Consider the following 26,256-nt stretch of genomic DNA (forward strand, 5'->3'; position numbering starts at 1 on the left):
TATAAGCCTCACGGTTTTGTCCCATAGGTGGAATGGAGAACTTCCCAGGAGGTCACCCATCCTAGGATTTCTCTCAAGCGAGTACGCTCAACCCTGGAGTTCTTCCAACTCTCCAGCCCATTCCACCAAAAGGCGCCTCTTGTGATTAGTTTTCCCATTTTATATATCATTACTTTCTGCTCCCATTCCGATGTGGAACGTGTTTTCCATCTTTCAGGGAGCTTTTCGCTACGTCCAACGAAATCACTAGGGCACTACCTTAGGGCCTTGTGGAAATAATGACATAAAATGTATTAAATGGATAATATTACGAATAATTTCAATTATAACGGTTAGGTTCCAACCACTAGAGGAATTGTCCACTTTTGCCATAAGCCTCACGGTTTTATCCCATGGGTGGAATGGAGAACTTTTCAGGAGGTCACCCATCCTAGGATTTCTCTCAAGCGAGCACGCTTAACCTTGGAGTTCTTCCAACTCTCTAAGTCATTCCACCAAAAGGAGTCTCTTGTGATTAGTTTCCCCATTTTATATATCATTATTTTTTGCTTCCATTCTGATGTGGGACGTGTTTCCCATCTTTCAGGGAACTTTTCACCACGTCCAACAGAATCACTAGGGCACTGCCTTAGGGCATTGTGGCCCACCAGCTTTCGCTACATGTGTCTTCACTTGTCGCACCGTACTGAGGGAGCTTTCGGCTCTGATATAAATTGTAACAGTTAGGATCCAACTACTAGAGGAATTATCCGCTTTGGCTATAAGCCTCACGGTTTTGTCCCATAGGTGGAATAGAGAACTTCCCAGGAGGTTACCCATCCTAGGATTTCTCTCAAGCGAGCACACTTAACCCTGAAGTTCTTCCAACTCTCCAGGCCATTCCACCAAAAGGCGCCTCTTGTGATTAATTCTCCCATTTTATATATCATTACTTTCTGCTCCCATTCCGATGTGGGACGTGTTTCCCATCTTCAGAGAGCTTTTTGCCACGTTCAATGGAATCACTAGGGCACTGCCTTAGGGCCTTGTGGAAAATAATGACATAAAATGTATTAAATGGATAATATTACGAATAATTTCAATTGTAACGGTCAGGCTCCAACCACTAGAGGAATTATCCGCTTTGACTATAAGCCTCATAATTTTATCCCATAGGTGGAATAGAGAACTTCCAAGGAGGTCACCCATCCTAGGATTTCTCTCAAGCAAGCACGCTTAACCCTGAAGTTCTTCCAACTCTCCAAGCCATTCCACCAAAAGGCGCATCTTGTGATTAGTTTCCCCATTTTATATATCATTACCTTCTGTGTAACACCCCTATTTACATAGCTTGGTATATTTTACTATTCTGGTGACCTATGTCAGTTCAGATAATTAAGGAGATTAGAACCACACTTAAGACAACTAGATAAGCCCTAAATACAAATAATTAGTAATTATCAATTAGTTAAGTATAAATAAGAAAAACAGAACATAAGAAGTTAAATGAGCCTAGAGTCACAGCGATGGGTGACTTTCTCGGAAAGGATTGCAAAGTCGATTTAAACTCAAATTTCAAACAGTAAAATGTGACGCCGCGATCCTTAGGACTATTGCGAACACAGTGGAAAAGAGAAAATCACAAAAAAGAAATGTTAAGCTGGTTAAATAATTAGGTCAGAGATCCGAAAGAAATATTGAATTATTTGCAAAACCGGTCGAACTGGCGAGGGGCAATTTGGTCAATTGACCCCGAGAACTGACTCCTGACCTAACTGTTAAATGAAATCGGAGAAAAGAAAATTTCGGAATCGAAAATTAAATTAAAGAACTAATGAAAAAATAAATAGAAAAAAAGAAAAGAAAAGTGATGACATCATGCATGACATCATGCATGATGCAATAAATATTATAATTAAACATTTAATTTTTGGATAATTATTGGTCTTCTATGAGGATTAAAATACATAAAAGAAAGAAAAAAAAAAAAACAAAAAAGTCCATCTTCCCTAACTTGCCGTCTCTCACTTCTCTTCTCCCTTCCTCACCAAAAACCACCATTGAAGCTCATTTTTGAGCTTGCAAATTTGAAAATCCCACCATAGAAAATTTTCTTGCCATGGTTAAAGTTTGTTTGGGCAACTAGAAAACAAGGTCCAAGAAGAAAGAAAGAAGAAAAAAAGAGGTTTGAAGAGGAAAAATTTTCTGCACTAAAGTTAGTAAACTAAACTTAATTTTCTAGTTGAATTAATGGTGATTATAGTTGAATGAACTTAGGAACATGCTTAAAATGAAACAAAAATAATTATTGGAGGACTAAATGTAAATTTTGGCCAGCTAGGGTTTGGTTGGATAATATATGAATTTGATTGAATTAATATTGTAGGTAAGCTTCTATGAGTGATGGAGTAATGTTGGTATGCTTTGAATTAGTTAAATGTAACAAATATGTGAATTAGAGTTTGGACCTAGGGTTTTGGGAGGCAAAATGTGAGAATTTGTTAAATGAGGTGTTTGACCTTGTTGGAGCTGAAAAATGGTCATTTGTGACCAATTGAGGTATGTTGGAAGTGTTAGAATTAGGCTCAAATTCGGATTGATTAGGGACATGCTGCAGGCAGCATGACCAAGGTTTGAAAATTTACAAGCTCAATTGGTGTGAGGCCAATTGGAAATAAAACTAGACACAAAATGACACATTTTTTATTTAGGAATCATGCCCAAAAGTAACTAAAACCTAGTGAACAAATTGACCAAATCCGAATTAGGCAATCTGACCTGTACAAAAATGACCAAATGAACAGTTCATTTGGCCATAACTTGGGCTAGGTATGTCTAAATGACCTGAAATTTTAGCAGTGAAAAGTTGAGATATAGATCTAAAACTTTCATGAATAACACAAACCCAAATTATATCCTTAACAAAGTCATTTAGCCACCCAAAATTGATGACCTAAAACTGCCAGAACCCAGAAATTTGCCCAGAAATCTGGGTAAGTCCAATCCAGCAGCCATAATTCAAATGTCTATAACTTGAGCTACAAAACTCCAATTGGAGTGATTCAAAAAGGAGAATAAAGTTAAGACAATAAGGAATAATTTCTATGAAGAAAACTTAGCCAAATTCTAACAGTAAAATGACCAATGGAACAGTGCAACATAAGACACTAAAATTAAAAATTGGCAAATTTACCTAAAAGACGAAAAATTTGAGAAAACAACCAAAATCAACAAATTTAGTAACTAAAATGTGGTATGTGGGTGAAATTAGAATTCACATACCTATTAAGCATTAGAAAGTCAACAAGTTGACTTGAATAGTGAAGTGAATAGTAACCCCGAAACATAAATTTTAAAGAACACCAAGTTTAGTGTATTAAAGATAGGTAAAAATAAATTTGATTTATTTTTAGATTTATAATATGTTATGATATTGAAACACTGTGAAACTATGTGTTTCAGTTGAAAAAAATACCGAGAAAGAACTCGAGGGATCGAGTCAAGGCTAAGAGGCGACTCGTATAAGGTTTGTGCACAACATAGAATTTCTGTAAATTTTCTTTTGCAAATTATTTTTGAATGAATTGAGATATTAAATTGTGACACAATTGGATTGAAATATTTATTATGCTTTTGATTTAAATTGTTGAAAGATTTATTGTTTGTGTTTGAAATAACAATAAATGTTTAGTAAATTATTAAGATAGTTTTGAAACCAAGTGTCATGACCATATATTTGAATACCTCACTAGCATGACTAGTGAGGGAAATCAGTTTCGAATTTTGATTCCTTTTCTGGTTGAAGTGTTGAGGTGTGTGCCAGTAAAAGAAGAAAAAGAATTAGTTCCCATATATTTGAGCTAGCTAGCCTTGTGTTGTGACTTCTCCTTAGCCTCTGGCTATTGAAATGATATTTGTTTCGAATGGCATGATATCACTGTGTGTTTTTATGAAATTGTTTTGAGACTTTCGAAATAAAATTGTTTGGATTAAATGCATATAAATCATGTTTTGTAGTTATATTTCACGTTCAGTTTAATTTTTGAATAAATATGATTTAAATTCTGCATAAAGATTATTTTAGTATGTTGTACACTACTGAGTCCTAGTACTCAGCGATGGCTGTTATTGCTGTCGCAGATATAGAGACTAGAGGAGCAGCAGATTGAGCTGCTGAGGATTGAGGAGCTACTTACTCTGAAGTTTATTGGGTATATTTTATACCCTAATTGTAAAAATTATTTTAATGTATGTAAATGTATGGACATGTAAATGTATGGATATGTAAAATTGGTCATGAGCAGTTGTATAAAGCTTATAATTAATTTTGGTTTGGATTTTTCTTAATGTAAATTTGTGTAATAATGTATATAAATTGTTTTATCTTTAATAAAATATGAATGAAAGTATCTTATTTTAATTTGAATGAAATTGAATTATAGTATTTTGATGATGTTGAATTTTGAAAATTGAGAAATGATGTTGAAATTGGTTGGGATGGTTGTGAAATTGATGAAGTTGTTGAGATAAATCTTTGGAAGTGCTTTTTACAGGTATTTGAAGAACTGTTTTCTCAAAATACAGATGACACTCTGTCGAATTTTTTATAAAATTTGTGGAAAAATAAAATGGGACAAAAATTTTAACTAGTTTTCAAACTCTAATTAAATGTTTTAATACCTAGTAGAAAATGCTCACCACTTATGAAGTAAGAAAATTGTTTTAAAATCCCTTGTAGGGTACTTAATGAGTTATCCATAGGTGAAGTTCAGTGGTTCATTAGGTATTCTACGGGATCATGTTATGCCTTACAGAGGGGTAAGGTGTGACTTTCTGCTCCCATTCTAATGTGGGACGTGTTTCTTATCTTTCAAGGAGCTTTTCGCGGCACTGCCTTAGGACCTCGTGGCCCACTAGCTTCCGCCACAAGTGTCCTCACTTGTCGCACCATACTGAGAGAGCTTTTGGCTCTAATACTAATTGTAACGGCCAGGCTCCAACCCAAAGATACATAATGCTTTGGCCATAAGCCTCACGGTTTTATCCCATAAGTGAAATGGAGAACTTCCTAGAAGGTCACCCATCCTAGGATTTCTCTCAAGCGAGCACGCGTAACCCTGGAGTTCTTCCAACTCTCTAGGCCATTCCACCAAACGATGCCTCTTGTGATTAGTTTTCTCATTTTATATATCATTACTTTCTACTCACATTTTGATGTGAAACGTGTTTCCCATCTTTCAGGGGGCTTTTTGCCACATCCAACGGAATCACTAAGGCACTGCCTTAGGGCCTTATGGAAATAATGACATAAAATGTATTAAATGGATGATATTATGAATAATTTCAATTGTAACGGTTAGGCTCCAACCACTAGAGGATTTGTCCGCTTTGGCCATAAGCCTCATGGTTTTGTCCCATAGGTGGAATGGAGAACTTCCCAAGAGGTCACCCATCCTAAGATTTTTCTAAAGCGAGCACTCTTAACTCTAGAGTTCTTTTAACTCTCCAGGCCATTCCACCAAAAGGCACCTCTTATGATTAGTTTCCCCATTTTATATATCATTACTTTCTACTCTCATTCCAATGTGGGACGTGTTTCCCATCTTTCAGAGAGCTTTTCACCACGTCCAACAGAATCACTGTGGCACTGCCTTAGGGCCTTGTGGAGTTAATTTCTCTTATACCATTTCCACAAGGCCCTAAGGCCGTGCCCCATTATTTCCGTTGGACGTGGCGAAAAGCTCCCTAAAAGATGGAAAACACTTCCTACATCGGAATGGGAGTAGAAAGTAATGATATATAAAATGAGGAAACTAATCGCAAGAGGCATCTTTTGGTGGAATGGCGTAGAGAGTTGGAAGAACTCCATGGTTAAGCATGCTCACTTGATAGAAATCCTAAGATGGGTGACTCCCTGGGAAGTTTTCTATTTCACCTATGGGACAAAACCATGAGGCTTATAGCCAAAGCGAACAATTCCTCTAGTGGTTTGAGCCTGATCATTACAATTGCTGTCAGAGCTGAAAGCTCCCTCAGTACGGTGCAACAAGTGAGGACACTTGTGGCGGAAGCTGGTTCGCCACAAGACCCTCAAGCAGCGCCCCAGTGACTTCGTTGGACGTGGCAAAAAGCTCCCTGAAAAATAGGAAACACGTCCCACATTGGAATGGGAGCAGAAAGTAATGATATATAAAATGGGGGAACTAATAACAAAAGGCACCTTTTGGTGGAATGGCCTAGAGAGTTGGAAGAACTCTAAGATTAAGCGTGCTCGTTCGAGAGAAATCCTAGGATGGGTGACCTCTTAGAAAGTTCTCCATTCTACCTATGGGACAAAACCACGAGGCTTATGGCCAAAGCAGACAATTCCTCTAGTGGTTGGAGCCTGACCATTACAAGTTCGATTATGATCTTTAAGTAAATCCTGAACCAAACCAAAACCGCATACCCCTAATTAAAATCAAAATCAGAAGTGAAATGGTAAATTTTTATTTATGTTTAATTTACTTTGGAATAAGATTTTCTTTTAAGGTATTTAATTTATATATGTAAGTTATTGAATTAGAATGAAACTTATTTTGTACTTGAATGACAATTGACTTAAAATTACTTTTTTATATTTTTATTTTATTTTTATTTTAAAGTAGTATGTAAAAATAATATTTTTTATATTTGTTAATTTGAATTAATTATAAATTTTCAATTTTATTTAATTATAAGAAAAAAATAAAAATATATTTATTATCTTCTTACTTTAAATAATTAAAGTTAATTACATTCAAACATTTTTATTTTAATTAATAACATGAAAATATAAAAATTATATTTTTACTATGTTTCATTCTAATTAGTATAATTAATTACTGTTATTATAATTTTTAATTTTAATTATTTTTATGAAAATATAAAAATATAGTTTTATATTTTTAATTATTATAATTATTTTTATTATAATTATTTTTATTTTAATTTAACTTTAATTAATTATTTTAATTATTATATTATTTTAATTATTATTATAATTATTATAACTATAACCATAATTATAATTATTCTAGTTATTATAATTATTTTAATTATTATAATTTTTATAATTACAAATATTATATTTTTATTTTTAATTAATTATTTGGAATATAAAAATATTATTTTTAAAATTTTTATATTAATTAATAGTATGAAAATATAAAAATTAAAAGATCCCAAATAAGTAAATGGGTGTAAGATTAAGCATTTAACTTTGAAGAAGATAATCATTCTTATTCTTGTGTTTGATTCCTGAGTTAAAAAAGGGAATAGTGATTCTCCTAATTATGAGAATCGAATTCCCTAGTTTGTGGGAATATGAATTAAAATATAAGTTTCTAAACATCTATAAAGAGAATCAATACTATTTTTGAGTCATTCTTTAATAAACCAAACGGGGCCTCAGTGAAACCAGCATGCATGCACTTTCTCTTTATATACATGGATTTCATCTTTTATATACAAGGATTTATATTTAAAATTAGGAGAATTAAATTTTTAAATTTAAGAGAGTACTATTTTTTAATGCCTCAATGTATACAATAATTAGTCGTAAACCTAAACCAACTGAAAAATTGAGTTGAACTTTGTAGAATTTTAAATGTGTTAAAATTTGGCTCATTATTTTAATATCACTAGTTAATTATATAATTAATACTGTTAAGTAGTTAAATTGTTTTTTTTTCTCTATTATATCTTCGTTTTTATTATTTTAAAATTTAAAATATAACAAAGTAATATTGGGAGAAGCGTAACTTCTCATATAAATATATACAAAAATATAATTATGTCTTCTTATAACAATATGGTCAAAATCAACAATCTAATTAAGATTGACTAATAAATTAAAAATAAAAAATGATCATGCACATAATAATATTAACAAATTATAAGTAATCTATACAACTCAACTCAACTCAACTAAGCCTTCATACCAAAAATTTTGAGTCGTCTATATGGATTCGTTTTCTCCACTCTAAACGATTTTGGGTTAAATCTTCAAAAATATGTAATGTTTCTTTGTCATGTTGTACTACTCTCCTCCAAGTCAATTTAGGTCTACTCATTTTTTTTCTTTCTATCCTCTAACCTAATGTGCTCTACTTGTCTAACTGGAGCTTCTGTATGTCTACACTTCACATGACGAAACCATCTCAGTCTTCCTTTTCTCAATTTATCCTCAATTGGCACTACTCCTACCTTTTCTCTAATACTCTTATTATGGACTTTATCTAGTCTAGTATGGCCACTCATGTAACGCCCTCACTTTAAGTAGTCTGTACATTTTGTTGCTCCGGTGACCTAATGTTTGCTTTGACAAGTTAGGATGTCTAGAACTACACTTCAGTGATAGTAAGAAGGCATAAAATGATGAAATAAATAATAAGAAAATACAAGACAAATTAAGGAAAAATAAAAGAGAGGAAATGAAAGTAGGTTAAATGAGCCTGCACTATAGCAATGGGTGACCGCACCGAGAAGTTACGGCGAATGTAATTGCCAACCCCAAGACCGCGGGGAACCCTGGAAAATATTTTCGGGGCCTAATTAAAGGTCTACTGAGGTATAATTGACATTAAAAATGTTAAAGAAAAATTAGTAAGTCAGTATAAAAAAAAACGAAAATTAAAGAAATTGGCGGATCAAGGAATTAATCTGTAGCACCGAAAAATCGAAAATGCAACCCGAAGAGGGGCATTTTGGTCATTTGACACATAGAGTTGACTTTTGACCTAAATGTCCATTAAAAATAAGTAGTATTAAATTTTAAAAATACCATGAAAATGAGAAACATGACATATAATGTAAATAGTGAGAAATTAAGGTGTTAATTGCAATTAGGGAAACTTAGGATTATTTAAATGCTTAATTAAGATTAAGTGGAGCACTAAGGAGACTATTTAAACATTTGTGGACAAGAAGAGCACCATAATATTCATCTTCAACCTTTAACTTCAAATTACTGAATTGTTTTCTCTCCATTTTCCACCAGTGTCGTCCCTTCATGCAAGCTTCAAAGGTCCATTTTCAAGCCATGATTTTTGCAAGTGCCGTCACAAGAACTTGTCCTTGCCTCATGGGAAACACATAGAGAGCAAAAAGGGAAGTATTTGATGAAGTTGTAGCAAGCTCCACAAAAGGTTAGTGCTAGTTTTCTTATCTTCCTTAATTAAACTTTGTATTAAGGTTGAAACAAGTTAAATAGTTAAGAAATTGTGAGGAAATGTTTGAGTTTTGCTACACCATGATTTCGGTAGCTATGAAACTTGGTTTACTTGAGTTTGTTTCTTACCTCAAACAGATGGAAATTAATGTTGATTAACTCAAATTGAAGTGTAGCAAGTTAATGCCCATGTATATATATGTTAGTGCTTGAAATTAGGAGTTTAAAAAGAGAATTGAATACCTTAGTAAACTGCCATGGTTGGAAGCTTGTAAACCCTTGAATTTGTATGTGAATTGATGAAAATTATTCATGAAATATGATAGAGTTGAATTGGGGGCAGTATGTGTGTATTTGTTATGGAAGTGTATGTGACAATTTGGTGAGTATGTATGTTGAATTTGGGGTGGCTTACATGTTGAATATTAATGGAGTATTGTGTACCTTGAAATCTTGAGTATTCTGCCCAATTTACTTTGCTGGAATTGTATTGAATAAATATAGAAGTGCCAAGAATGAATATTGAAGAATTGGGAGGAGGAGAATTGCCAAATTGGGAATGTAAATTCTCTTATGTAGGTTGTGATTGTTGGCAGTGTATAAATTAGGTTATAAGTGTAAAGTTGTGACTCCAATTGGTATGAGGCCAATTGGAGGTGAAACTAGACATAAAATAGGCCAACTTTCATGTAGAAGTGTTGCCCAAATTCTGCCTAGAAGTGACCTAAAAGAATAACCTAATCCAGAATTAAAACTTTGAGAACCCAGAAATTGACCATATAAACAATAGTTATTAAAATGACCATAACTCACTCAAAACTAGTCCAAATGACCTGAAATTTATACCGTTGGAAAGCTTAGACATAGGGTTACAACTTTGGTGAAGACCACCAAGCTCAGAAATGCCAATTACCAAGTAAAAATAATCACCAAAGTTGAGTTACAAAAACTGGCCGAATTGACTTTGACCTAAAAGTGACCCAGAATTGTCAAATAAGTGCAACTTAACCAGCATTAGTAAAATGACCATAACTTGGTCCCGAAAACTCCAAATGACCTGAAATTAGTGACAAAAATTCAATAAGACATAGACCTACAAAATTTGAAATTGGACCAAAACTCAGAAACCAAGAGAAATAGGTCAATTAATTTGATTAAGTTGATGTATAAAATCTGGAATTGGTATAATTGACCATTAAGTCCAGAAAATTCAAATAGGCATATCTTCCACAAGAAATCTCCCAATGTAATGAGCCATACCAATCTGGAAAGCTAAGAAAGAGACCTAAAATTTTGTTTCAGACAATTTCCTCAAATTATAAATATATAAAGTCAGAATTTAAGGTCAAAGCCATTGACCTAATTAAGGACCATGCCAATATAAAACCTTTGAGTCCAAGTCAACAATTTGGCTATAAATAATTCTATAAGACTTAACAAATTACAAGTAAAATTTTTTATTGACCCTAAGACATAGAGCAATAATACTTATGAAGAATGCTAGACCTCAATATGATTGCAAACAGTCTAAATAAATTAGTAAAGTCAGAACCGAAAATGCCTAATAAGGAAGTCAAAATTTAACTTTGACCTAGTTATGGTTAAATGACCATAACTTAAGTTATACAACTCCAAATGGAGTGATTCAAAAAGAAAATTAAAGAAGACACAATGAGAAACAATTTAATAAAGAGAAATCTATTAAATTTACACTGTAGCTTGGTTCAATAGATAGTAAACTTCGGCCATGAAATCTGAATAATTGTAATAAGCTTTGAAATGAAATTGGCAACATATGTCAACATGTAAGGAATGAAAAATGGAACATATTAGTGACATTAAAACTAATTCACCTAGTGTGCATCACAGATCAACATTATAGGTTGATTAATGAAAGGAATAGTATTAATAAAATTTAATTATTGAACCTTATTATTAGAAATAATTTAAATGAGTACTGAAACACTTTAAATTGTGTGTTTCAGTTAGAAAAGACACTGAGAAGGGAAAAGACCCACTGAGTCAAGGCCAAGAGATGACTCATCAGAGGTTTGTGCACAACTAATTTTTAATTGCTTTTGTTCAGAATATTTCATATGATTAAATGATGTTATTTTCCTTATGTATTATGTTTATCAAGTATTGGATTTATTTCAATGATTATTGAAATTGTTATAGTATGAATGAATTTAGCTTTGTGAAATGGTATTTCAACAATTATTGAGCATTGTTGTGGATTGAATAAATTAGTTTTGAAAAAATTGTGATAAAATATATTTTAAATTGTGATGAGCATAAAAATTTGGATATTGGAATTACTTTTGAATTGAATTGTGTTGTGATTTATGCTCAAAAAAAGGACAAAGAGATTTATGATATTATTTTATATCTCACTATAGATGCTTGACTAGGTTATTACCTGTCTCTCTCATTTGTTAAGGAGACAATAGAGTTAGCTTTGTTTTGATTTCCATGGTACTACATGCTTAGATTCTCCTCTTATTAGAGGTTAGATGTAAGTTTTTTGTTATGGCCTTTTTGGAAGTTTAATTTTTGTGATGTGTACTGTGCACGATGATTCGACCTCCCCGACCATAGGGAGTCAGAATCACCCCGGAGATGGCCCTTTTGGATTAGTCTTGCATAGTTAGTGAGATAAAGAATAGTTTTTGAATAGTAAAGAAATTCGATTTCAAATAGGATTTTTGCATAATTGATTTATTGGAATTAATCTTTATTTCCATAATTGTTAGAATTACTTTAAATGTCCAGTTATGATTTGATAAATTAAATTTCTTGGTCAAAGTTATTTTATACAAATGATTTATATTATTGGCAATGAATATTTTAATTTTTGGAATTTGATGAGTATTCAGATTTCAAAATTATTTGCTATAATTTTGCTAAGGTATATTGTACTATGTTTTAAGTTATAGTTGTGCACCACTGAGTTCACCACTCAGCTATAGCTTTGTATGCTGTCGCAGGTGAAAGTAAGGATAGAGCAACTGAGTGAGAATTCCTATAGCTACACCTTGAAGACACTTTCATATCAGCTCCAAGTATATCATAGGTATTGTAACACCCTCATTGTAGCAATTACGTACATTCTACTGTTCCGGTGACCGATGTCGGTCCGGACAGCTAGAACGTTCGGAAAAATATTTAAACTAAAGTGAGGAACCATAAATAACTTAAATATTAATAAGAAAAATTTACTAAAAATTTTAGAAATAAAATACAACTAAGTTAAACGAGCCGGTGCCCTAGCGATAGGTAACCCAGTGGGAAGTTGCGATTCTCGCAACTAGGAGCCCTAGACCCGGGGGAAAAATTATAAAATAATTTTTGGGACTCCAGAGAAGGGTCATTGAGGTTCCTATGGCATTAGAATGCCAAGAAAATATTTAGAAAAAATTTTCAATCGGTACAAACAATTTTGACCCGTTAAGCCAAACGGAGGGCATTTTGGTCATTTTGCCTTCAGAGGTGATTTTTGTGTCACACCCTACCCCTCTGTAAGGCATAACATGATCCCGTAGTATACCTAATGAATTACCAACTCCGTCTACTGATAACCCATTAAGTACACTACAAGGGATTTTCAAAAACTTTTCTTGCTTCTTTTACAGTGGTGAGCACTATTTACAGGTGTTAAAGACTTTGATGAACTGAAGTGAAACAACTAACTCATTTGGTTTATTTGGAATTTCTGTAAAAATTTTGGCAGAGTGCCATCTATATTTTGGACAAAACAGTTCTTTAGAAAACCTGTAAAAAAAGCACTTCAATATGTATTTGCAAATCTCAACTCCAACATATTTTTCAACACAACATATTTCTCAACTCAAATCCATAGTGATTTTTCGAAGACTGAGATAAAGGAAATATAATACAAAACTATTCAAGTAAATGAAATCTCAAATTTACATTTACAATAATTTACATTTAATTACATACCAAAATGTTTTACAAGAGTTTTTATACAACTGCTCAAATAATTTACATACATATTATTACATGCTTACATCAAAACCTATGTACATGGGTATATCTATGATATACCTGGAGCTGATCTGAAAATGTCCTCAAAGAAACTTACTCACTGCTCTATGCTCTTCTTACCTGCGACAGCATGCAAAGCTATCGCTGAGTGGTGAACTCAGTGGTGCACAACTATAATTTAAAACATAATACAATATACATTGACAAATTTTACAGTAAATAATTTGGGAATCTGAATACTCATCAAATTTCACAACTCAAAATATTCATTGCCACTAATGTAAATCATTTGTATAAATGACTTGGAGCACAAAATTCAATTTGTCAAATCTTGACTATCCATTTAAGTAATTCCAACAAAATCAATTATACATAAACCATAATTGAAATCACCATTCAAAAGCCATTCTGTATCTCAAAAATCATTATGTATCTCAAAAATCATACTGTATCTCAAAAGTCATTATGCATCTCAAAAACCATGTTGTATCTCAAAAATCAATCTTTATCTCACTAACTATGCAAGACTAATCCGAAAGGGCCATATTCGATGTGATTCTAACTCCCTATAGTCGGGAGGTCGACCGATTCTAACTCCCTATGGTCGGGAGGTCGAATCATCGTGCACACCATCACAATAATGAATCTTCCGCAAGGGCCATAACGATAAAATAAACTTAGATCTAACCTCAAATCGAGGAAAATCTAAGCTGTGCACGTACCATGGTAATCAAAACATAACTAACTCCATTGTCTTCTCAACAAATGAGAGAGACGGGTAATAACCTAGTCAAGCATCTATAGTGAGATATAAAACAATATCACAATCCTTTTAGTGAGCATAAATCACAATACAATTCGATTCAAAGTCAATTCCAATATCCAATAATTTTTATGCTCATCACAATTTAAATCATAAATTTACATTTTTCCATGAAAAGTACCATCACAATTCAAAACATGTTCTATCACAATTTTCCAAAACATAATTTATTCAATCCATAACAATGCTTAATACTTATGGAAATACCATTTCACAAAACCAAATTCATACATACTATAACAATTTTCAATAATCATTGAATTAAATCCAATGCTTGTTAAACATAATTCATAAGAAAAATATGTCATTTAATCATATGAAATATTCAAACAAAATCAGTTAAAAACTAGTTGTGCACAAACACAATTTAAAACAATAATGTACAATAGTCATAATTCATTTCAATTGAAAAATTCAAAAGAAATAGCCGTTGTGCACAAACCTCTGATGACTGTCTCCCTGATCTGGACTCAGTGTTTCCTTCCCTTTTCCTGAGTCTTTGGTAACTGAGAAACACAATTTGAAGTGTTTCAGTACTAATTTAAACTGTCTCTATCGATGGTGTTTGGTAAATAATGCACTGAACTCAATTAATCACTTAATCACCTAATATACCGACTCGCTATGCTTTTAGGTAAATTAGGTTTAGGTGTCGTTAATATGTCACATTCGATAGGGTTTTAGGTTTGGTACGTTTTACCAAAGTCATTTCCTTGTTTAGTGCATTTTAATGCAAATTGTCGATTCCTAACACCGGTTTGACCTAACCGGACGATCTAGTTCCCTCGGTTTTCGAGTCTAGGTCGAAACTACAAACTTGTAGATCTAGGTCTTATGGCACGCGGTGCAAAATTTCAGGTCAATCCGAGTTAAGTAGACCAAGTTATGGTCATTACACTATTGCTGGTCAAGTGGTACCATTTTAGGTCAATTTTAGGTCAAATTGGTCAATTCTGGTTCGGCCAGTTTTTGGACCCGAACTTGTGCAATTTGTTTGACTTGCTTATGGTCATTTCTGGGCCTTGGTGTCTTCATAAGACTTGTAGGTATGGGTCTTAACTATTCTTGGTCAAAATTTCAGGTCAATTGGACCTGGTTTGAATGAGTTATGGCCTAAACACTCACTGCTGCCCAATTGGTCATTTTTCAGGTCCTAATTGCACCTAATCCGAATTGGTCATTTTTTTAGGTCACCTTGCAAGCAGAATTTTGGCATGGTTTCTCAATGAAAGTTGGCACATTTTGTGCCTAGTTTCACCTCAAATTGGTCTCATACCAATTGAGGTTACAAATTCAAGGTTATAGGCTAAAATATACACTGCCCTCAATATGCATTTCACACCCCAACTTCAAACACACACTTACCTTTGCCATTTGTTTACTTACCTACCAAACTGTTTTGGCACATTACCAAAAGCATTTTCTACATTACATTAGCATTATTTTGGGCAGATTCCAATCACCCTCAACACACCAAATATCATTCACAATTACAATTTCTAAGTACCATTACAAACACACCTAAACATTACAAACTTTACATACACTTTACAATGTTAATTTACATACATATCATCAATCCTTCTAGGTCAATATTCTGCCCACACTTCCTTCAATATATACCATTACTCAAGTGTCCACAAGCTGCCACAAACCATTCTTCAACATCAAAGTGCCATCCAATTTACCAATTCCCATCCAAGTGCATAATTCACCATATAAACATGAAATAATTCACTAGGTTACTAATTCATCATGATCAACACCATTTCTCATCAATTATATGCACAAATATCTCATCAAAAACGTGACTCATGGCTGTCCAAAATGAAAACAAGAATAACCCTTCAAACTCAAAATTTTCCTTCACCAAACCAACACCCATAACATGAACATAAACTTTAACAAAGAAATTCTCAAAAATGCAAACTTACCTTTAATTGTAACTTGCTAAACCTTCACCAAACTTCTCAAATTTGGTATCAATCTCTTCCTTATGATGTGTAGACAAACTTTCATGAAGATAGGTGTGGGAAAAGGAGGCTTGATCATGGAGTTGTAATGGTTTGAAGGTGGGTGGCCATGGGAGAGGTTTGAGAGTTTCATTCACGGCAATGGGACTTTTCAATTGAGGAAGATGAATTGCAGATTGTTTAATGAACCTACACCTGCCCATTTTATGTTTAATTTATCCTATAGTGGCCCACTCACTCAAAGTAATCATATAATATGTTAAATTCCCACTTATTCCACATTAAACCCTTAATTTTTGTTATTTACTTTAGGTACCACCAAATTAATTTTTCATTTTATTTTCTAAGTATAATATTATTTATTTTTAATGGACATTTAGGTCACAAGACAATTTGGGATGTCAAATGACCATAATTCCCCTGTTCGGGTGGCATTCCCGATTTTTCGGTAACACCGTATTTTGTCTGTTTTTCGATTTCTCACTTTTCTTTGTACTAATTATTTAATTTTTCTTTGATCTTTTTAATGATATTTATACTTCAATAAATATTTATTGGAGTCCTAAAAATATTTTTCCAGGGTTCCCCGCAGTCCAGGGCTAGTCAACGGTCCACGCCGTGGCTTCCCGGTGCGGTCACCCATCGCTAGGGTTCTCGGCTCGCTTAACTTGGTTACATTTCTTTGCTATTATTTTTCCTTTGTTTTTCTTGTATTTTCTTTTCTTGTATTTCATTATTTTATGTCTCCTCACTCACATTGAAGTGTGGTTCTAGGCATCCTAGCTGTCCGGAAAGCACTGGTCACCGGAACAGCAGAACGCACTACCGAACTTAGGGGTGTTACAATTCTCCCCCCCTTAAATAAATTTCGTCTCGAAATTTTACCTGGTATTAGTCTCTGAACAGCTGTGGGTGCTGTCTCCTCATATCCTCTTCACGTTCCCAAGTAGCTTCCCGGCCTGAATGATGGTTCCACAGCACTTTAACCAGGTGTATCTGTTTGTTCCTCAGCTGCTTCACCTCATAAGCCAGAATTTTTTATGGGTTCTTCCTCATGTGAGAGGTCTGGATTTACTTCAATCTCTTCAACTGATAGTACATGAGATGGGTCTGATCTGTACCTCCTTAACATGGACACATGGAAGACATTGTGTATCCTTGCTAACTCTGGAGGTAATGCCAACCGATATGCCAAAGGACCCACTCTTTCCAAAACCTCATATGATCCAATGAAACGAGGACTCAGTTTCCCCTTTCTGCCAAATCTCATAATCCTCTTCCAAGGAGAAACTTTAAGGACTACCTTATCACCCATTGCATACTCAATATCTCTTCTCTTCATATCAACATAGGACTTTTGACGGTCTGACGCAGCCTTGAGTCTATCTCTGATCAATTTGATCTTTTCCTATGTCTGCTGAACAATTTCTGGCCTAATCAACTTTCTTTCACCAATTTCATCCCAACATAGGGGAGTTCTGCACTTTCTGCCATACAAAGCTTCATATGGAGGCATCCCAATGCTTGATTGGTAGCTGTTGTTATAAGCAAACTCAATCAAAGGCAAGTGTGTATCCCAACTACCTTCAAATTCAATCACACAAGCCCGTAGCATATCCTCCAATATCTGAATAACTCTTTCAGGTTGGCCATCCATGCGTGGGTGGAATCTTTGTCTTTGAAGTTCAATCTAGTTCCTAGGGCTCTCTCAAGACTACCCTAATCTAGAAGTGAACAAAGGATCTCTATAAGATATAATCGATACTGGCACTCCATGCAATTTTACAATTTCATATATGTAAAAATCTGGCCAATCTCTCCAACTATAGTCCATTTAGAATAGCAAAAAGTGAGTAGACTTGGTTAGTCTATCAATTATAACCCATACTGCATCATGACTATTCTGTGTCCTCGAAGTCTCATCACAAAATCCATAGTTATCTATTCCTTTATAATGTTTTCATAGGGTGCCACTTGTATGCTAGCTTGACACTTATTAATGTATACAAATTCTATTAGTGGGATTTATCTGTCCCATCTCCCCTGATTCAACGACACAAGTTCTCGATATTCTCGAGGGCTTATCACGTGACAGTTATTATTATCATTTCATTTCATTATTTATAGAAACTCAATGAGTTTTAAAATTTACGAATCACTTGTTTCAATTGTCCATCCGTTCGAGGATGATACGTTGTAATCGATATCTCTAAGCTTATAGCAATTCGTAATTCACATTAATGTAACCGAGTCACTGACTCTAGCTACCTTACAAGTGTAGTCGTTTGATAGGCTAGTTCTGAAGTCTTAAATTTCTGACTAAAATTTTCACATTTATTTCCAGTACTAGTACTCTATTCAGGTGCAACTATATCAATTTATAGATTACTTACAAATATTCTTAATTTATTATACCACGAGGAAGCACGTAGCTCTACACAATAATCCCATGTCAGATCAGAATCTGCACTACAATACAAACATTGAGAGCATTATATAGTCACTACGTTATAACCTCATGGACTAGGTTTCCTAACATCTTATCTTTCTCGAATCCACTAATATCCTAAACCGATTCTGATTACAATATCCCAATTCTTTTAGTTAACAATTCTTCCAAAATTAGTGTCAATCATACTTGTTATTGTAGTTTTGATCCTAAAAGACTAGTCACTAACGCATCAAATTTATTCCCCTTGTAAAGGAATAGCAACAAAACATATAGTTCTAATACTAACACACAACTAAGTAGTGCTGGGATCAAATATTAACTAATTATTTCCTTCAAAAATTAAAAACTTACCAGCAGCTACATCTGAAGTTTCTGCTCTTTCTCCTTGGCGCATAGTGGACGCTCTGACTGGTGCGCTACTATATTCGGGTTGATTCACTGTGTTATAGTGGTGAGGAGTACTAACTCTATTTCTATCTTGACTCTGACTGACGGTCTGTGAACTCCGGAGAGCAGATCGAGGTGGTTTAGTACAATCTTTAGCAAAGTGTCCAAGTTTTCCACAATTGTAGCAGGCTCCAGACGCCTTATAGCATATCCCACCATGATATCTTCTACAAGTTTCACATTGGCGGGAAGGGTAGGAACTTCTAGTTGTTCGACGACTGGACCTTGATGGTCTCTGTCTTACTGATCCACCTCTATCATATCCCTGAGCTCGGGGTTCCTCAAATTCTTTTCTCTTTCTCAAATTACTGTTCGAGCTCTGACCCATAGGTTTCTCCCTCTTCTCTATTGCATGTTGCCCTTGTGGAGGTTGGGTCTGTACTTGGGCTTGGGCTGACAGATTATCAGCCATTTGTTGGAAGAAAGTGGCCATTTGCTGGGCCATTTGTGCAGTAATTTGTACCGTAAAATCGTACAGTCTGCCTTCGACACTTTGTGAGCTGGGCCTCAACTTGTTCTCCCGCCATCACAATCGTTCTATTGTCTCATTCTTCTCTTCCATATCTTTTCTCACAGAATTTTCTATCCTGTACAACCAACACAAGGAGATTCCTCTCCATTAGTTCACATTTATGATGTAAATGTACTATATGTATCAAACATTTGAGCAGTTGTAGTTACCGACAAAAAGATTTCAAATTCACAGTTCGAAATTCACTTTAAAACCATTGCTCTGATACCACTAAAACATGTCACACCCTACCCCTCTGTAAGGCATAACATGATCCCGTAGTATACCTAATGAATTACCAACTCCGTCTACTGATAACCCATTAAGTACACTACAAGGGATTTTCAAAAACTTTTCTTGCTTCTTTTACGATGGTGAGCACTATTTACAGTGTTAAAGACTTTGATGAACTGAAGTGAAACAACTAACTCATTTGGTTTATTTGGAATTTCTGTAAAAATTTTGGCAGAGTGCCATCTATATTTTGGACAAAACAGTTCTTTAGAAAACCTGTAAAAAAAGCACTTCAATATGTATTTGCAAATCTCAACTCCAACATATTTTTCAACACAACATATTTCTCAACTCAAATCCATAGTGATTTTTCGAAGACTGAGATAAAGGAAATATAATACAAAACTATTCAAGTAAATGAAATCTCAAATTTACATTTACAATAATTTACATTTAATTACATACCAAAATGTTTTACAAGAGTTTTTATACAATCGCCAAATAATTTACATACATATTATTACATGCTTACATCAAAACCTATGTACATGGGTATATCTATGATATACCCGAGTCGATCCAAAATGTCCTCAAAGAAACTTACTCACTGCTCTATGCTCTTCTTACCTGCGACAGCATGCAAAGCTATCGCTGAGTGGTGAACTCAGTGGTGCACAACTATAATTTAAAACATAATACAATATACATTGACAAATTTTACAGTAAATAATTTGGGAATCTGAATACTCATCAAATTTCACAACTCAAAATATTCATTGCCACTAATGTAAATCATTTGTATAAATGACTTGGAGCACAAAATTCAATTTGTCAAATCTTGACTATCCATTTAAGTAATTCCAACAAAATCAATTATACATAAACCATAATTGAAATCACCATTCAAAAGCCATTCTGTATCTCAAAAATCATTATGTATCTCAAAAATCATACTGTATCTCAAAAGTCATTATGCATCTCAAAAACCATGTTGTATCTCAAAAATCAATCTTTATCTCACTAACTATGCAAGACTAATCCGAAAGGGCCATATTCGATGTGATTCTAACTCCCTATGGTCGGTGATTTCGATTCAGATTCTAACTCCCTATGGTCGGGGAGGTCGAATCATCGTGCACAGTACCATCACAATAATGAATCTTCCGCAAGGGCCATAACGATAAAATAAACTTAGATCTAACCTCAAATCAGAGGAAAATCTAAGCCTGTGCACGTACCATGGTAATCAAAACATAACTAACTCCATTGTCTTCTCAACAAATGAGAGAGACGGGTAATAACCTAGTCAAGCATCTATAGTGAGATATAAAACAATATCACAATCCTTTTAGTGAGCATAAATCACAATACAATTCGATTCAAAGTCAATTCCAATATCCAATAATTTTTATGCTCATCACAATTTAAATCATAAATTTACATTTTTCCATGAAAAGTACCATCACAATTCAAAACATGTTCTATCACAATTTTCCAAAACATAATTTATTCAATCCATAACAATGCTTAATACTTATGGAAATACCATTTCACAAAACCAAATTCATACATACTATAACAATTTTCAATAATCATTGAATTAAATCCAATGCTTGTTAAACATAATTCATAAGAAAAATATGTCATTTAATCATATGAAATATTCAAACAAAATCAGTTAAAAACTAGTTGTGCACAAACACAATTTAAAACAATAATGTACAATAGTCATAATTCATTTCAATTGAAAAATTCAAAAGAAATAGCCGTTGTGCACAAACCTCTGATGATCTCTCGATCCGACTCGTTTCCTTCCCTTTTCCTGAGTCTTTGGTAACTGAGAAACACAATTTGAAGTGTTTCAGTACTAATTTAAACTGTCTCTATCGATGGTGTTTGGTAAATAATGCACTGAACTCAATTAATCACTTAATCACCTAATATACCGACCCTCGTTGCGTTTTAGGTAAATTAGGTTTTGGTGTCGTTAATATGTCACATTCGATAGGGTTTTAGGTTTGGTACGTTTTACCAAAGTCATTTCCTTGTTTAGTGCATTTTAATGCAAATTGCTGGATTCCGGAACACTGGTTTGACCTAACCGGACGATCTAGTTCCCTCGGTTTTCGAGTCTAGGTCGAAACTACAAACTTGTAGATCTAGGTCTTATGGCACGCGGTGCAAAATTTCAGGTCAATCCGAGTTAAGTAGACCAAGTTATGGTCATTACACTATTGCTGGTCAAGTGGTACCATTTTAGGTCAATTTTAGGTCAAATTGGTCAATTCTGGTTCGGCCAGTTTTTGGACCCGAACTTGTGCAATTTGTTTGACTTGCTTATGGTCATTTCTGGGCCTTGGTGTCTTCATAAGACTTGTAGGTATGGGTCTTAACTATTCTTGGTCAAAATTTCAGGTCAATTGGACCTGGTTTGAATGAGTTATGGCCTAAACACTCACTGCTGCCCAATTGGTCATTTTTCAGGTCCTAATTGCACCTAATCCGAATTGGTCATTTTTTTAGGTCACCTTGCAAGCAGAATTTTGGCATGGTTTCTCAATGAAAGTTGGCACATTTTGTGCCTAGTTTCACCTCAAATTGGTCTCATACCAATTGAGGTTACAAATTCAAGGTTATAGGCTAAAATATACACTGCCCTCAATATGCATTTCACACCCCAACTTCAAACACACACTTACCTTTGCCATTTGTTTACTTACCTACCAAACTGTTTTGGCACATTACCAAAAGCATTTTCTACATTACATTAGCATTATTTTGGGCAGATTCCAATCACCCTCAACACACCAAATATCATTCACAATTACAATTTCTAAGTACCATTACAAACACACCTAAACATTACAAACTTTACATACACTTTACAATGTTAATTTACATACATATCATCAATCCTTCTAGGTCAATATTCTGCCCACACTTCCTTCAATATATACCATTACTCAAGTGTCCACAAGCTGCCACAAACCATTCTTCAACATCAAAGTGCCATCCAATTTACCAATTCCCATCCAAGTGCATAATTCACCATATAAACATGAAATAATTCACTAGGTTACTAATTCATCATGATCAACACCATTTCTCATCAATTATATGCACAAATATCTCATCAAAAACGTGACTCATGGCTGTCCAAAATGAAAACAAGAATAACCCTTCAAACTCAAAATTTTCCTTCACCAAACCAACACCCATAACATGAACATAAACTTTAACAAAGAAATTCTCAAAAATGCAAACTTACCTTTAATTGTAACTTGCTAAACCTTCACCAAACTTCTCAAATTTGGTATCAATCTCTTCCTTATGATGTGTAGACAAACTTTCATGAAGATAGGTGTGGGAAAAGGAGGCTTGATCATGGAGTTGTAATGGTTTGAAGGTGGGTGGCCATGGGAGAGGTTTGAGAGTTTCATTCACGGCAATGGGACTTTTCAATTGAGGAAGATGAATTGCAGATTGTTTAATGAACCTACACCTGCCCATTTTATGTTTAATTTATCCTATAGTGGCCCACTCACTCAAAGTAATCATATAATATGTTAAATTCCCACTTATTCCACATTAAACCCTTAATTTTTGTTATTTACTTTAGGTACCACCAAATTAATTTTTCATTTTATTTTCTAAGTATAATATTATTTATTTTTAATGGACATTTAGGTCACAAGACAATTTGGGATGTCAAATGACCATAATTCCCCTGTTCGGGTGGCATTCCCGATTTTTCGGTAACACCGTATTTTGTCTGTTTTTCGATTTCTCACTTTTCTTTGTACTAATTATTTAATTTTTCTTTGATCTTTTTAATGATATTTATACTTCAATAAATATTTATTGGAGTCCTAAAAATATTTTTCCGTGGTTCCCATAGTCAACGGTCCACGCCGTGGTTTCCTATGCGATCACCCATCGCTAGGGTTCTCGGCTCGCTTAACTTGGTTACATTTCTTTGCTATTATTTTTCCTTTGTTTTTCTTGTATTTTCTTTTCTTATATTTCATTATTTTATGTCTCCTCACTCACATTGAAGTGTGGTTCTAGGCATCCTAGCTGTCCGAAAAGCACTGGTCACCGGAACAGCAGAACGCACTACCGAACTTAGGGGTGTTACATTTTGGCTGACTTGTACAGTTAAGTAAATAATTATTATGACATAAAATATGAATAAACATTACTAAAAATTAAATTGAAAATGAGTAGAGATGAAAAGAAAAGAAAATCAATAAAATGCCAAATATGACATCATTATGATGTCACTTAAAAGCTTCCACCAATTATAACTAAACAACCAATTAATTAACTAATAAAAGAGATAAATATGACCAAAGAAATAAAAAAAATACAGCAGCCATCTTCTTCCTTACAACCAGCCAACCTCTCTCTCCATTGAAGCTCTTGTTTCAAGCTTGATTCCCTTCACTCCCGACCATAAAATCCCTTCTTCTCTTCATTAAAACTTGTCCACTCATCTTGGGAAAGTGTTTGGCAGCCTAGAAAAGGAAAGAAAGTGAAGTTTGAGCTTGGAAAAATCTGCCCTACCAGAGGTTAGTGCACATATAAACCTTAAACTCTTTATTTCCATGTTAGAGACTTGAAATAGGTAAGAATTTGTGAATTAAATGAACCAAATATATGTGTATGTCCACCATGAATTTCGGCAGCCCTAAGGAAGGAACAATGATGGAGTGTTTTTGATGGTTTTAATGGACTTAAAATGAATTAGAGATTATGTTTAAGGTGTATATACACATATAGAATGAATGAAAGTGCTTAACTAAGTGTATGGGTGAATTGAAAGGGAAAATTAGGGTTTTGAGAGTGAAAATTTGACTTGGCTTATGAAATGATTAAAAGACATTCTAATGGTCAATTAGTGACCATTTGAGGCAAGTTAATCATAATTTGAAGTGAGCTAATGCATGGCAAAGTGGAATGGTAGGCTGCCTAGGGACAGCAGCAAGGGTGGCTGTGATTCCAGCCCACTTAGACAGCCATAACTTTGGCTGTGTAGGTCCAATTGGTGTTTGGACAATTGGACATGAAACTAGACTTATAATGGCACAATTTTGCTGAAGAAACCATGCCCAAAAGACCAAAGCAAGTGGACCAAAAGTTGGCCCCAATCCGGATACCCTGCAATTCAATTCTGCAGAATGACCAAATGAACAGTAACTGTTCATTTGGCCATAACTCACTGTAGAAATGGTCAATTGACCTAAAATTTTTACAGCAACAAGTTAAGACATAGACAAACAACTTTCATGAAGAAACCTACCCCAAATTATGACCAGAACCTAACCCAAATGGCAGTGGCAGTCACTGTTCATGGTACTGTAGATTTGGTAAATTCTGCAGAATTGAAATCCGGCCAGCTGTGGTTTTTGGACCATATCTGGAGCTACAAAACTCCAAATGGAGTAATTCAAAAAAAGAAATTCAACTAGACAAAATAAGGAATAACTTTCATGTTTACCATTTCCTCAAATTCCCACTGCAACAGGACCCAATGGAACAGTAAAATTGGGTCACAAAAACTGAAAATTCTGCTCTTTTGGTTTTAGGTTTGGAAATGGATTTGGTGGTTAATTCCAACAAGTTTTAAATGTAAAATGTGGTACATTGGGGGTGCTAAAACCAATGTACCTATTTTCTATCCAAAAGTCAACATTTTTGTTGACCAATGAGGTGAATAGTGACACCAAAACTTGAAATTCAAAATTTGAAATTAGAAATGCATCTAGGGGACTTTAAATTGCAATTGGCAATTAATACTAGCAAATGTAAAACTCAAAATGTGGGATCTTGGTGTAATTAGAATTAATATATCCACTAAGTATGAAAAAGTCAACATTTTGGTTGACTAGTAAGGTGAATAGTAATCAAAATGATTAGTAAATTAAGATGAAAACCTAGAACCAATTCTAAGCTTAAATGCTTAGAATTATATGACAAATGTAGACTATGCATCCTAGTCAAAATTGTTAAAAAGGAATTAAGGCCATAAATTTGAAATCCATGAAATGTTTATGGATTACTTGAAACATGAAAAATAAGTCACCTAATTGATGTGAATAGATAGTTAGGGCTTATATGCCCATCACAAATGGAATTCATAAAATATTAATAATTCAACTTGAAATATAAAATTTGTAATTACATAAGTAGATTCTTGAATGTATAAATGAGAAAAGGGAAAATGTTTTGAATACAATGGTACATGTGAACCATTGTTTAGAATTGTGATTAATATGAATAACATAATGAATGAATAAATGAACCATATTAATGTATGAATGAGACATTAGTTCTCATTATTGTAGAGAGGAGAAGTATTTTAAGTACAATGGTATAAAAGGATAATTGATGTGAATTGTGATCATATAAATGATCAAATGAATGTATGAATTATAATTGAAATTTATCATGAAATAATGAAGTCATAAAACACAATATATTAATATTTAATGATATTATGTGCCCGTGTATTGCCTAGACATGTGTGTCAGATTGGATAGTTTGGCATGCCAATAGGGTATTGTTTTAGCAGTACTGCGAAAGGCTTTATGCCTATATTCATGGCTTTATGCCCGTATTCATGGCTTTATGCCAACATTT

This window comes from Hevea brasiliensis, chromosome 4 (genome assembly GCF_030052815.1).
Source record: "Hevea brasiliensis isolate MT/VB/25A 57/8 chromosome 4, ASM3005281v1, whole genome shotgun sequence".
NCBI classification, from domain to species: Eukaryota; Viridiplantae; Streptophyta; class Magnoliopsida; order Malpighiales; family Euphorbiaceae; genus Hevea; species Hevea brasiliensis.